Source organism: Nomascus leucogenys, chromosome 21 (genome assembly GCF_006542625.1).
Source record: "Nomascus leucogenys isolate Asia chromosome 21, Asia_NLE_v1, whole genome shotgun sequence".
Classification (NCBI taxonomy): Eukaryota; Metazoa; Chordata; class Mammalia; order Primates; family Hylobatidae; genus Nomascus; species Nomascus leucogenys.
The window spans coordinates 27,251,886-27,264,741 of record NC_044401.1 but is presented as its reverse complement, the minus strand read 5'-3'; the positions used below and the strand labels follow the sequence as shown (position 1 = coordinate 27,264,741).

At 37.1% G+C, this 12,856-nt stretch overlaps 1 pseudogene; it reads left to right on the top strand.

Annotated features, from left to right (window-relative positions):
* The first annotated feature begins 12,171 nt into the window (after positions 1–12,171).
* LOC115832258 lies at positions 12,172–12,270 on the top strand (annotated as a pseudogene).
* Positions 12,271–12,856: the final 586 nt, after the last annotated feature.

The following is a 12,856-nucleotide window of genomic DNA, read 5'->3' as shown; positions in this document are numbered from 1 at the left end:
TTCATGCTGCATCCTCCAGAGGGAAAAAGGAATGAATCCTCACAAGGCAAAAGTTAGAAGACTCTAGAGCATGAGAGAGAGCAAGATGGGGCCAAACTCACTCTTTTATAATGACACCAATGGCACCCATGACAGTGGAGCCATCACATCCTAATGCTACCCGTGAGAGTGGAGCCCTCACACCCTAATCTCTTCTACAAACAAGCTTCCACCTCTTAATTCTGTTACAATGGCAATTAAATTTTAACATGAATTTCAAATGATAGCACTCTCTGTAACTCATTGTTCCCCACACAGGTAGCAGCAACTTCCTCTCTGATACTCTTTTTTTTTGAGAGGAGTCTTGCTCTGTTGCCCAGGCTGGAGTGCAGTGGCATCATCTCGGCTCACTGCAAGCTCCGCCTCCTGAGTTCAGGCCATTCTCTTGCCTCAGCCTCCTGAGTAGATGGGACAACAGGTGCTCGGCACCACGCCCGAATAATTTTATTTATTTATTTATTTTGGTATTTTTAATGGTGATGGGGTTTCACCATGTTAGCCAGGACAGTCTCAATCTCCTGAACTCGTGATCTCCCTGCCTCAGCCACCCAAAGTGCTGGGATTACAGGCAGGAGCCACTGTGGCTGGCCGCCTCTCTGCTACTCGTAGCTCCCAACTGAGCACTCTACTCTGCCCGAACACCACATGTGGGCTTTTGCCTTTCCTTCCTCTGTTATTTTCCTTCAATCCCATTATTTTTCTCTCTTCCCAAAGTAAATACCCTACTTTTTCCTTTTCAGGTTGTTTTTATTCATTGGCCCAAATTAGCATGAATGTAATACAAGAATGGAAAGAATTCTCCTTAGCAGTTAGAGGCAAGCAGAAAAGAAGGGACAAGCAGGTACACATTAAATTTTTTTGTTCCCATCGCATGTAAATGCTTAGTTTCAAAACAATTTACTGTCATTATGTTTTCTTTTGTTCTGAAACTCCAAGCTCTTTAAAAGACAATTCGAATTCTTATGATGTCTCAGAATCATTCTTTTTTAGGATCCCTTGGGCTCTTGAATCAGTGGGGAACTGAATAAAAATCTCCACAGTATTTGAAACCACAGAGATCTCAAGAGTTCTCTAAGGTTGGACGTGCCAAATTCTTTTATACTTCCCCAGCCCCTTAGAAGAAAGGCTGGGACACAGTGCAATGCCAGGTTGCCACTCAGAAGGCAAGCATGAAATTCTGTCTGCTTCAAGAACGCATAAGCTGACCTTTCCAGATTACCTCTTTTTCTCACACAAACTTTGTTTTTGTACTGTTTTGCTTTTAATGGGTAAGGAGAAGCTTGATTTCACAATTAATACAAATTTGTAAAATTTGTTAAGTGTTAGAATACTACCAAGAAAGGGCAACCCTATAAAAATATAGATTACACTGCCTGACAGCTTTGAAGAGAGTAGTGGTTCTCCCAGCACACAACTTGAGATCTGAGAACTGGCAGACTGCCTCCTCAAGTGGGTCCCTGAACCCCAAGTAGCCTAACTGGGAGGCATCCCCCAGTAGGGGCGGACTGACACCTCACACATCCGGGTACTCCTCTGAGACAACATTTCCAGAGGAACAATCAGGCAGAAGCATTTGCTGTTCACCAATATCTGCTGTTCTACAGCCACCCCTGCTGATACCCAGGCAAACAGTGTCTGGAGTGGACCTCCAGCAAACTCCAGCAGACCTGCAGCTGACAGTCCTGACTGTTAGAAGGAAAACTAACAAACAGAAAGGACATCCACACCAAAAACCCATCTATACATCACCATCATCAAAGACCAAAGGTAGATAAAACAACAAAGATGGGAAAAAAACAGAGTGAAAACACTGGAAACTCTAAAAATCAGAGCACCTCTCCTCCTCCAAAGGAATACAGCGCCTCACCAGCAATGGAACAAAGCTGGACAGAGAATGACTTTGATGATTTGAGAGAAGAAGGCTTCAGAAGATCAAACTACTCTGAGCTAAAGGAGGAAGTTCGAACCAATGGCAAAGAAGTTAAAAACTTTGAAAAAAAATTAGGTGAATGGATAACTAGAATAACCAATGCAGAGAAATCCTTAAAGGACCTGATGGAGCTAAAAACAATGGCATGAGAATGACGAGACGAATGCACAAGCCTCAGTAGCTGATGCAATCAACTGGAAGAAAGGGTATCAGCGATGGAAGACAAAATGAATGAAACAAAGTGTGAAGAGAAGTTTAGAGAAAAAAGAATAAAAAGAAATGAACAAAGCCTCCAAGAAATATGGGACTATGTGAAAAGACCAAATCTATGTCTGATTGGTGTACCTGAAAGTGACAGGGAGAATGGAACCAAGTTGGAAAACACTTTGCAGGTTATTATCCAGGAGAACTTCCCCAATCTAGCAAGGCAGGCCAACATTCACATTCAGGAAATACAGGGAATGCCACAAAAATGCTCCTTGAGAAGAGCAACTCCAAGACACGTAATTGTCAGATTCACCAAAGTTAAAAGGAAGGAAAAAATGTTAAGGGCAGCCAGAGAGAAAGGTCAGGTTACCCACAAAGGGAAGCCCATCAGACTAACAGCTGATCTCTTCGCAGAAACTTTACAAGCCGGAAGAGAATGGGGGCTGATATTCAACATTCTTAAAGAAAAGAATTTTCAACCCAGAATTTCATATCCAGCCAAACTAAGCTTCATAAGTGAAGGAGAAATAAAATACTTTACAGACAAGCAAATGCTGAGAGATTTTGTCACCTCCAGGCCCGCTCTAAAAGAGCTCCTGAACGAAGCACTAAACATGGAAAGGAAAAACCAGTATGAGCCACTGCAAAAAGATCCCAAATTATAAAACCCATCAAGGCTAGGAAGAAACTGCATCAACTAATGAGCAAAATAACCAGCTAACATCATAATGATAGGATAAAATTCACACATAACAGTACTAACCTTAAATGTAAATGGACTAAATGCTCCAATTAAAATAAAAAGCACAGACTGGAAAACTGGATAAAGACTCAAGACCCATCAGTGTGCTGTATTCAGGAAACCCATCTCACGTACAGAGACACATATAGGCTCAAAATAAAGGGATGGAGGAAGATCTCCCAAGCAAATGGAAAACAAAAAAAGGCCGGGGTTGCAATCCTAGTCTCTGATAAAACAGACTTTAAACCAACAAAGATCAAAAGAGACAAAGAAGGCCATTACCTAATGGTAAAGGGATCAATTAAACAAGAAGAACTAACTATCCTAAATATATATGCATCCAATACAGGAGCACCTAGATTCATAAAGCAAGTCCTTAGTGACCTAGAAAGAGACTTAGACTCCCACACAATAATAATGGGAGATTTTAACACCCCACTGTCAACATTAGACAGATCAACCAGACAGAAAGTTAACAAGGATATCCAGGAATTGAACTCAGCTCTGCACAAAGTGGACCTAATAGACATCTACAGAACTCTCCACCCCAAATCAACAGAATATACATTCTTTTCAGCACCACACCACACCTATTCCAAAATTGACCACATAGTTGGAAGTAAAGCACTCCTCAGCAAATGTAAAAGAACAGAAATTATAACAAACTGTCTCTCAGACCACAGTGCAATCAAACTAGAACTCAGGATTAAGAAACTCACTCAAAACCACTCAACTACATGGAAACTGAACAACCTGCTCCTGAATGACTACTGGGTACATAACGAAATGAAGGCAGAAATAAAGATGTTCTTTGAAACCAATGAGAACAAAGACACCACATACCAGAATCTCTGGGACACATTCAAAACACTGTGTAGAGGGAAATTTATAGCACTAAATGCCCACAATAGGAAGCAGGAAAGATCTAAAATTGACACCCTAACATCACAATTAAAAGAAGTAGAGAAGCAAGAGCAAACACATTCAAAAGCTAGCAGCAGAAGGCAAGAAATAACTAAGATCAGAGCAGAACTGAAGGAAATAAAGACACAAAAAAAACCCTTCAAAAAATCAATGAATCCAGGAGCTGCTTTTTTGAAAAGATCAACAAAATTGATAGACCACTAGCAAGACTAATAAAGAAGAAAAGAGAGAAGAATAAATAGACGCAATAAAAAATGACAAAGGGGATATCACCACCAATCCCATAGAAATACAATCTACCATCAGAGAATACTATAAACACCTCTATGCAAATAAACTAGAAAATCTAGAAGAAATGGATAAATTCCTCAACACACACACCTTCCCAAGACTAAACCAGGAAGAAGTTGAATCTCTGAATAGAACAATAACAGGCTCTGAAATTGAAGCAATAATTAATAGCTTACCAACCAAAAAAAGTCCAGGATCAGATGGATTCACAGCCGAATTCTACCAGAGGTACAAGGAGGAACTGGTACCATTCCTTCGGAAACTATTCCAATCAATAGAAAAAGAGGGAATCCTCCCTAACTCATTTTATGAGGCCAGCATCATCCTGATACCAAAGCCTGGCAGAGACACAACAAAAAAAGAGAATTATAGACCAATATCCTTGATGAACATTGATGCAAAAATCCTCAATAAAATACTGGCAAACCGAATCCAGCAACCCATCAAAAAGCTTGTCCACCATCAAGTGGGCTTCATCCCTGGGATGCAAGGCTGATTCAACACGCACAAATCGATAAGCGTAATCCAGCATATAAACAGAACCAAAGACAAAAAACACATGATTATCTCAATAGATGCAGAAAAGGCCTCTGACAAAATTCAACAACTCTTCATGCTAAAAACTCTCAATAAATTAGGTATTGATGGGACGTATCTCAAAATAATAAGAGCTATCTATGACAAACCCACAGCCAATATCATACTGAATGGACAAACACCGGAAGAATTCCCTTTGAAAACTGGCACAAGACAGGGATGCCCTCTCTCACCACTCCTATTCAACATAGTGTTGGAAGTTCTGGCCAGGGCAATCAGGCAAGAGAAGGAAATAAAGGGTATTCAATTAGGAAAAGAGGAAGTCAAATTGTCCCTGTTTGCAGATGACATGCTTGTATATCTAGAAAACCCCATCATCTCAGCCCAAAATCTGCTTAAGCTGATAAGCAACTTCAGCAAAGTCTCAGGATACAAAATTGATGTGCAAAAATCACAAGCATTCTTATACACCGATAATAGACAGAGAGCGAAATCATGAGTGAACTCCCATTCACAATTGCTTCAAAGAGAATAAAATAGCTAGGAATCCAACTTACAAGGAATGTGAAGGACCTCTTCAAGGAGAACTACAAACCACTGCTCAATGAAATAAAAGAGGATACAAACAAATGGAAGAACATTCCATGCTCATGGGTAGGAAGAATCAATATCATGAAGATGGCCATACTGCCCAAGGTAATTTATAGATTCAGTGTCATCCCCATCAAGCTACCAATGACTTTCTTCACAGAATTGGAAAAAACTACTTTAAAGTTCATATGGAACCGAAAAAGAGCCCACATCGCTAAGTCAATCCTAAGCCAAAAGAACAAAGCTGGAGGCATCACGCTACCTGACTTCAAACTATTCTAGAAGGCTACAGTAACCAAAACAGCATGGTACTGGTACCAAAACAGAGATATAGACCAATGGAACAGAACAGAGCCCTCAGAAATAATGCCACATATCTACAAGTATCTGATCTTTGACAAACCTGACAAAAACTAGCAATGGGGAAAGGATTCCCTATTTAATAAATGGTGATTGGAAAACTGCCTAGCCATAAGTAGAAAGCTGAAACTGGATCCCTTCCTTACACCTTATACAAAAATTAATTCAAGATGGATTAAAGACTTACATGTTAGACCTAAAACCATAAAAACCCTAGAAGAAAACCTAGGCAACACCATTCAGGACATAGGCATGGGCAAGGACTTCATGTCTAAAACACCAAAAGCAATGGCAACAAAAGCCAAAATTGACAAATGGGATCTAATTAAACTAAAGAGTTTCTGCACAGCAAAAGAAACTATCATCAGAGTGAACAGGCAACCTACAGAATGGGAGAAAATTTTTGCAACCTACTCATCTGACAAAAGGCTAATATCCAGAATCTACAATGAACTCAAAAAAATTTACAAGAAAAAAACAAACAACTCCATCAAAAAGTGGGCAAAGGATATGAACAGACACTTCTCAAAAGAAGACATTTATGCAGCCAAAAAACACATGAAAAAATGCTCATCATCACTGGCCATCAGAGAAATGTAAATCAAAACCACAATGAGATACCATCTCACACCAGTTAGAATGGCCATCATTCAAAAGTCAGGAAACAACAGGTGCTGGAGAGGATGTGGAGAAATAGGAACCCTTTTACACTGTTGGTGGGACTGTAAACTAGTTCAACCATTGTGGGAGTTGGTGTGGTGATTCCTCAGGGATCTAGAACTAGAAATACCATTTGACCCAGCCATCCCATTGCTGGGTATATACCCAAAGGATTATAAATCATTCTGCTATAAAGACACATGCACACGTGTGTTTATTGCACCACTATTCACAACAGCAAAGACTTGGAACCAACCCAAATGTCCAACAGTGATAGACTGGATTAAGAAAATATGGCACATATACACCATGGAATACTATGCAACCATAAAAATGGATGAGTTCATGTCCTTTGTAGGGACATGGATGAAGCTGGAAACCATAATTCTCAGTAAACTATCACAAGGACAAAAAACCAAACACCGCATGTTCTCACTCATAGGTGGGAATTGAACAATGAGAACACATGGACACAAGAAGGGGAACATCACACACCGGGGACTGTTGTGGCGTGGGGGGAGGGGGGAGGGATAGCATTAGGAGATAAACCTAATGCTAAATGACGAGTTAATGGGTGTAGCACACCAACATGGCACATGTATACATATGTAACAAACCTGCACATTGTACACATGTACCCTAAAACTTAAAGTATAACAATAATAAAATAAAAAAATAAAAAATATAGATATATACACTTCTTTTTTTCTAAAATGTTCAATAAATTTTAGGTTATTGGTAATTGAACATCAAGCTAACCATAGATTTTCTTAACATTTACTAGTTTCAATTTTGTGAAGTTTAATAATATGAAAATGACAATGTGTTTTTTAAAAATTCAAGATATCCTTTGGTACATAATGGGACTGTAATAAATATTCATAAATGAATCATTTTTCAAGAGACTACATTATTGGAAGAGGCTGCCACTAATATTCCCTTTACTGGAAAACGAAAACACTGCGTTTTTGAAAAACAAAGATTTGCTTACAAATTTACTCTTTAGAAAAGGTCCAATTTCAGGTAGTTTATTTGAATAATGTTCCCTATGATAATAATTGCACACATTTTAATAACTGCTATAAATGTATTAGGGAGTACTACACAGGATGGTGAGTTCAGAGGAATGGGGATTGTAACTATAGTAGAACACATGCTTTCTGTTCAGCCATCAACCCGTCTAGCACTACTTCAATTATGTGACGTGCAACTCTTCGTTATACCTACTTAACTGTTTATTCAGCTAAGTAAAGATACATCAACCTAAGTAGCACAAAGTGGCTTCAGATTTTGCCCAAGTGTTAGATTGCTTTAAAGACATTATTGAATTCTAACTACATAGTAGATAACACTTACATGAGATAAATGAAAATCATTCCAAATGAATGAATTCCTATTTAAAGCATATTATATACCACCTATGATAAATGCTGCAAGCTTGAACTGAGATGAGAGAAAATTTGAAATAAAGTTCCTTAATTCTAGATAACTCTTTTGTGCATGCATATGTTTAATAGCATTATAAAATATCACTTCTAAGTCACCATTATATTTGCAGATAGCATGTTCTTTGGCCACAAACTTATGACTCGTATATGTCAAGTCACTTAGCACTGCTGGCTAAGTGTTGCCAGCCTGAGATATAAAACAGAGAGGATAATAAACCTTTAACAAGCAGCAATAAAACTAATGAAATATAATCTCAAATATACTACTCTAATTCATCCTGAGGGAAAACACAATCACCCAATCCTAAGGATGAGGAAACGGAGCCAGCTCCATAAAAACACATATTCATCATAGTTACATGGATCATTTTAGAATTAGAACTAAAAGAAAATTCAAGCTGGTTATAGTAGTGTAATTATCATGACCAAATAGATGAGGATGACAGGATGAAGCAACAGTTCACATATGCTTATTTTGGCTCCATATTTAAAGCTATTGAGATGAAAATATTGATATTATTTTTAATGGGGATAATATTTCATGCTGAGGATAGAGAAATTTCAGGATAGTCAGACTAAGCAGCATTTAAGAAGTGAGGTATGACTTCCAAGACCAATATGTAAGTGGGTCACAAGTTTATTTACATACAGTTTGCATGTGCCTGTAATAACCGTGCAATCTATTCCCAAATAACTTCAGATTGATGTTTATTACTGTATCCCTTGAGGATGTAATTTGATAATAGTGCATTTCCTCCCGTATTTCCTATAATTCTCATCTGCTTTGGAAAACTAGAATTCCAATTTAAGAAAAAGGGAGCAGAGAGGAGAGAGAAAAGGAAATGAAAGGATGAACAAGGCAGAGAAAGGAAATAAGAGGAAGGGTACAATTTTCTGTGAGTCCTTTCTCTGTAGCTTTTACTTTTTGCACACACAAGTGATTTAAGGGAGCAATCTAAACAACAGAGAACAGACTAATCCAAAGATAAAATTAGAATAGACAAGATTTCCTTATTTTAATAGACAACCTCTGTGATTCTGCATACAGTATAGTTTATGCATACAAGTAAGGTAGTAAAGGGAAACAGATCGATAGTCCATTCTCAGAAGCATCCACAGGACAACTAGGAGTTCTGTGCTTAGTTTTCAAATGCCAGAAGATTTTTTTTTAACTACAGGAATTTGTATCAATAACTGATTTTCCCAAAAAGGCTCAGGAAACACATAATGTCAAGTAGGGTCAAACAATGAAGACAGGATATGCAACTTGGCTTGGGTATGTTAAAGATAAGCAAAAGTAATGTAGAAGAGCAAGGTGGTGTACTTAGATTATACAGATATTTGGAATTTCTATTATTCAAAGAGAAACCTCAAAAAATTGGTAGAAATATTCTCCCCATAGAACGAATTCTTGGACAGTATGAATACCTGTCACAGGCAGAACTAACTGAAACATTTTTTAAAACTTGAACAAGCTGCTTGAAAATACAACAATAAAAAGAAATAAGGTGCCATGAAAAATGTACAAATAAGAAGAATAAATGTTTTCTGTCCCTACATTTCATGAGTACAATACAGATTACAAGATTTAACTCTTTCATAATCAAATATATCTTATTTACTTTCTGTTGCCTCGTTTCTCTTTTAAAATATGCGTACTCTTATCTATTGATTTTATTTCACTTTGATTGATAGGAATGCAACCACTAACCTGAAAACTGTCCCCTTCTAAAAGATAACTCCCATGATTTTCCACTTGTCTTGAAATTTTAATATCTAGGTTACATTTTTCATCATTAAAATAGTTATTTAGTTTATTAGTAACCTCTGAAGGATGTCTTGAGCATTAATAATAGAGTGGCAAAACACTATAGAAATTATTATTTTTGCAAGAGCTATATGTTATTGAAGGGTTAATGCTACTTTATGCCTACTGATTATAATATACGCCTGGCCATTCTTTCAATTAAAATAAAACCAAAACAATGTCTTTAACATATACCTGCTTTCACTGAATAGTAACAATTCTATCAGTCTGTGGTGAAAGGGAAAATCTCAATATTAAGGACATAAATTGACAATATTTTCAATACGAAAGATATTCCATGGAATAGGGATACATTCGTGGGGTTTATTTATTTATTTATTTATTTTTCGAGACAGAGTCCTGCTGTGTCACCCAGGCTGGAGTGCAGTGGCAGGATCTCGGCTCACTGCAACCTCCGCCTCCGGAGTTCAAGCAATTCTCCTGCCGCGGTTCCCAAGTAGCTCGGATTACAAGCACCCGCCACCATACTTGGCGCTAATTTTTGTATTTTTAGTAGAGACGGGGGTTTCACCATGTTGGCCAGGATGATTTAGAACTCCTGGCCTCGTGATCTGCCCGCTTCGGCCTCCCAAAGTGCTGGGATTACAGGCATGAGCCATTGGGCCCGGCCACATTCGTGTTTTAAGAGGATACTTTGGGTCATTGCACAGTCTGAAGAGTCATTTTACTTTGCTTTCATTTATAAGACATTCATGTACTGCCATCGTGTGGTCAATCCAGCACGCATCAGCTTATTTGAAATGGTATGAAAAGTCAAGATTAAAAAAAAAAAAAAAAGACTGTGCTATTTGTTTTTGGTTCATGCTGATAGCCTTCATCTTGCCAAAAAGAGCTTAGCAAAAGAGTTAGCTGGCATATACCATAGATGTAAACCCAAGCACTTTTACTTACCAGAGGACCCAGGCAGTGTGTGTTTGAAGTCAGAACCAAGTCAATCTAGCTGATAAAACCACAGGGAGCAAATAATATTTCGTTTCCTGTTTAATATTCTGGATATTTCATATAGAAGATCTATCAAAATTTCGAAGTTGTGTTATTTATATAACTTTTTCCAAAATCACAAGTTACAGTTAAAATGATATTTTATAACTGTAGTGCCTTTTTAATGCAACTAAAAAAGGCTGTGTGCATAAATGGACAAATATAAGTGCAGATACAGGGGAAGTCAAAGCAATTTAAATTGGAAATATTAAAAACACAGCACAAGATCATACTTTTCTCATTTAGATAATTTCATCTGTTTTCAAGAGTACAAAATCAAATGAGGTCCAACTCCCTTCTACTTAATTTTTACTATCATCTCTAATACTGAGGGTGGGTGTAATCATTCAAATTGTAATCATGATGAAATTATTTAATGGATTCATATCTTATGAATTAAAATCTTTCTTCCAGTCAGAACATGAAAATCAAAAGCTCAATTTGATAAAAGAGTGATTCTGGATTTAAATACAAAAGTTCTTATATTGTAAAGCCCTTAAATTGTTTTCTAGAAATAAAACCTTTCCAACATTTAAATATAGCAAAAACTACAGGGAAGCATAATTCTATTAATGGCTTATTTCACCTTAGAAAGTATCAGATGAGCTGATGAATTTTCTGCCTTCAACTGATAGTTTTAGAGAGAGAAATATCATTTCAACTCTCATATCTTTATGTATTGCTTCAAGAAATGCCAAATGCCTTTCAAAATATTATTGCAGAATGTAAGATTTAAATACACCAACAAATTTTATGAGACAAAATCCTAATTTACTTTCCTTCTTTCCCTTTTTTATTGAACACTAACCACAAATTTCTTATTAGATGAAACATAAAAAGTTATCAACAAATATAAAATCAGCCTGAACATAACTATCAGTCTAAATTTTGGTCTTAAATTATCACTAATTTTATAACTTTCTTCCATTTAATACAGTGACTTCCTGCATATTCATGAGTTTATAATGGTCATATAAAATAACTTTTCTCTCATGACCTTTAGTAGGAAAGAAAGATATTTGTATATGAGAGAAAAAGAAATGAACTAAGAAGTAAATATTTTAATGAAGAAAAAATGTATTGAGTAGAGATGAAGATTATCCAATCTAAAGATTAGATATGCACTGTTTTTTTGGTTATGAGTTTCTATTGTGGAAAACAAAACAAACTCAGTAAATAGACATATTAAAGCAGGTAGAAGCCTAGCCAAATTTTGACACTCTTAAAAGACTTAATAATGAAAAGAGATAGGTCCACAATTAAGACCAGTCTACACATTATTTGCCTGTCAATCCCAGAAAAATTGAATTTAGTGACCATTTTTAGATGTGGTTCAACAAGTGTCTTGGAAGCTGCTTATGATAGGGCTACAAATGAAAGTGTCCTAAATTTTTAACCCTCATGTAGAGATGATGGACAACCAGAAGATCTAGCTACAGGCAACATCAAGGAAGGAGCACTGGTCAGCTTCATAAATACAAGTCTGTTTTCTGGGGAGAAGGAAGAATGGAAGAAATCTTAGTAAATATTCTTTTGACTGCAAGTACAGAAACTCATTTGAGATAGTTTATGCAAAAAAAAGGGTATGTATTCTGTAGATATAAGTGTATAGTGCTACTCAAAGAATGATTTAGTGTTCGGATTGGCAGTACATGTACTAAAATTAGAATGATACAGAGATTAGCGTGGCCCCTGTGCAAGGATGACACGTTCTAAAAATTTATTAATATTAGAAAAAGATTTAAAGATCATGATGGAATTTGGTATAGAAATTGAGATGAAGCATTTAGAAAGTTGTGAGCAATTTGAGAAAGCAGTTTTTTGCCTGCTGATTCTTTAATAAAAAGGCATGGTCGCTGTGTGATTCCTATGGCAACTGTAACACATTACCACAAACTTCGCGGCATAAAAAAAATTTATTCTGCCACAGTTCCAGATGCCACTCCAGCCATCCTCTTTGAAAAAGGGCCTTGAGCTAGTGAAGCATCTTTGCCAGCATAAGCAGAGAAGAGGAAATGACTGGAATTTGCAACCACCGTGCCTCCCAAGATGGTCACAAGCTAATGACTCATTGGTGTGGGAGTATGAAAGCCAAGTTCCCTTGCCTTAAGTCAGGACAAACAGTGCCTTGTAACTTACATTCCAAAATTCCCTGCTGAATCAGACTGGCATCACCCCTGCTTGAAGTGGTACCCTGGCTTCTTACCTTCCCTTCCCTCCTTCCCTTGCCAATTTAACCCGAAACACTTCTTTAATAAATTACTTGCATATGAATCCCTAGCCTAATATCTCCTTATTTTGAAGGAACTGACCTAACA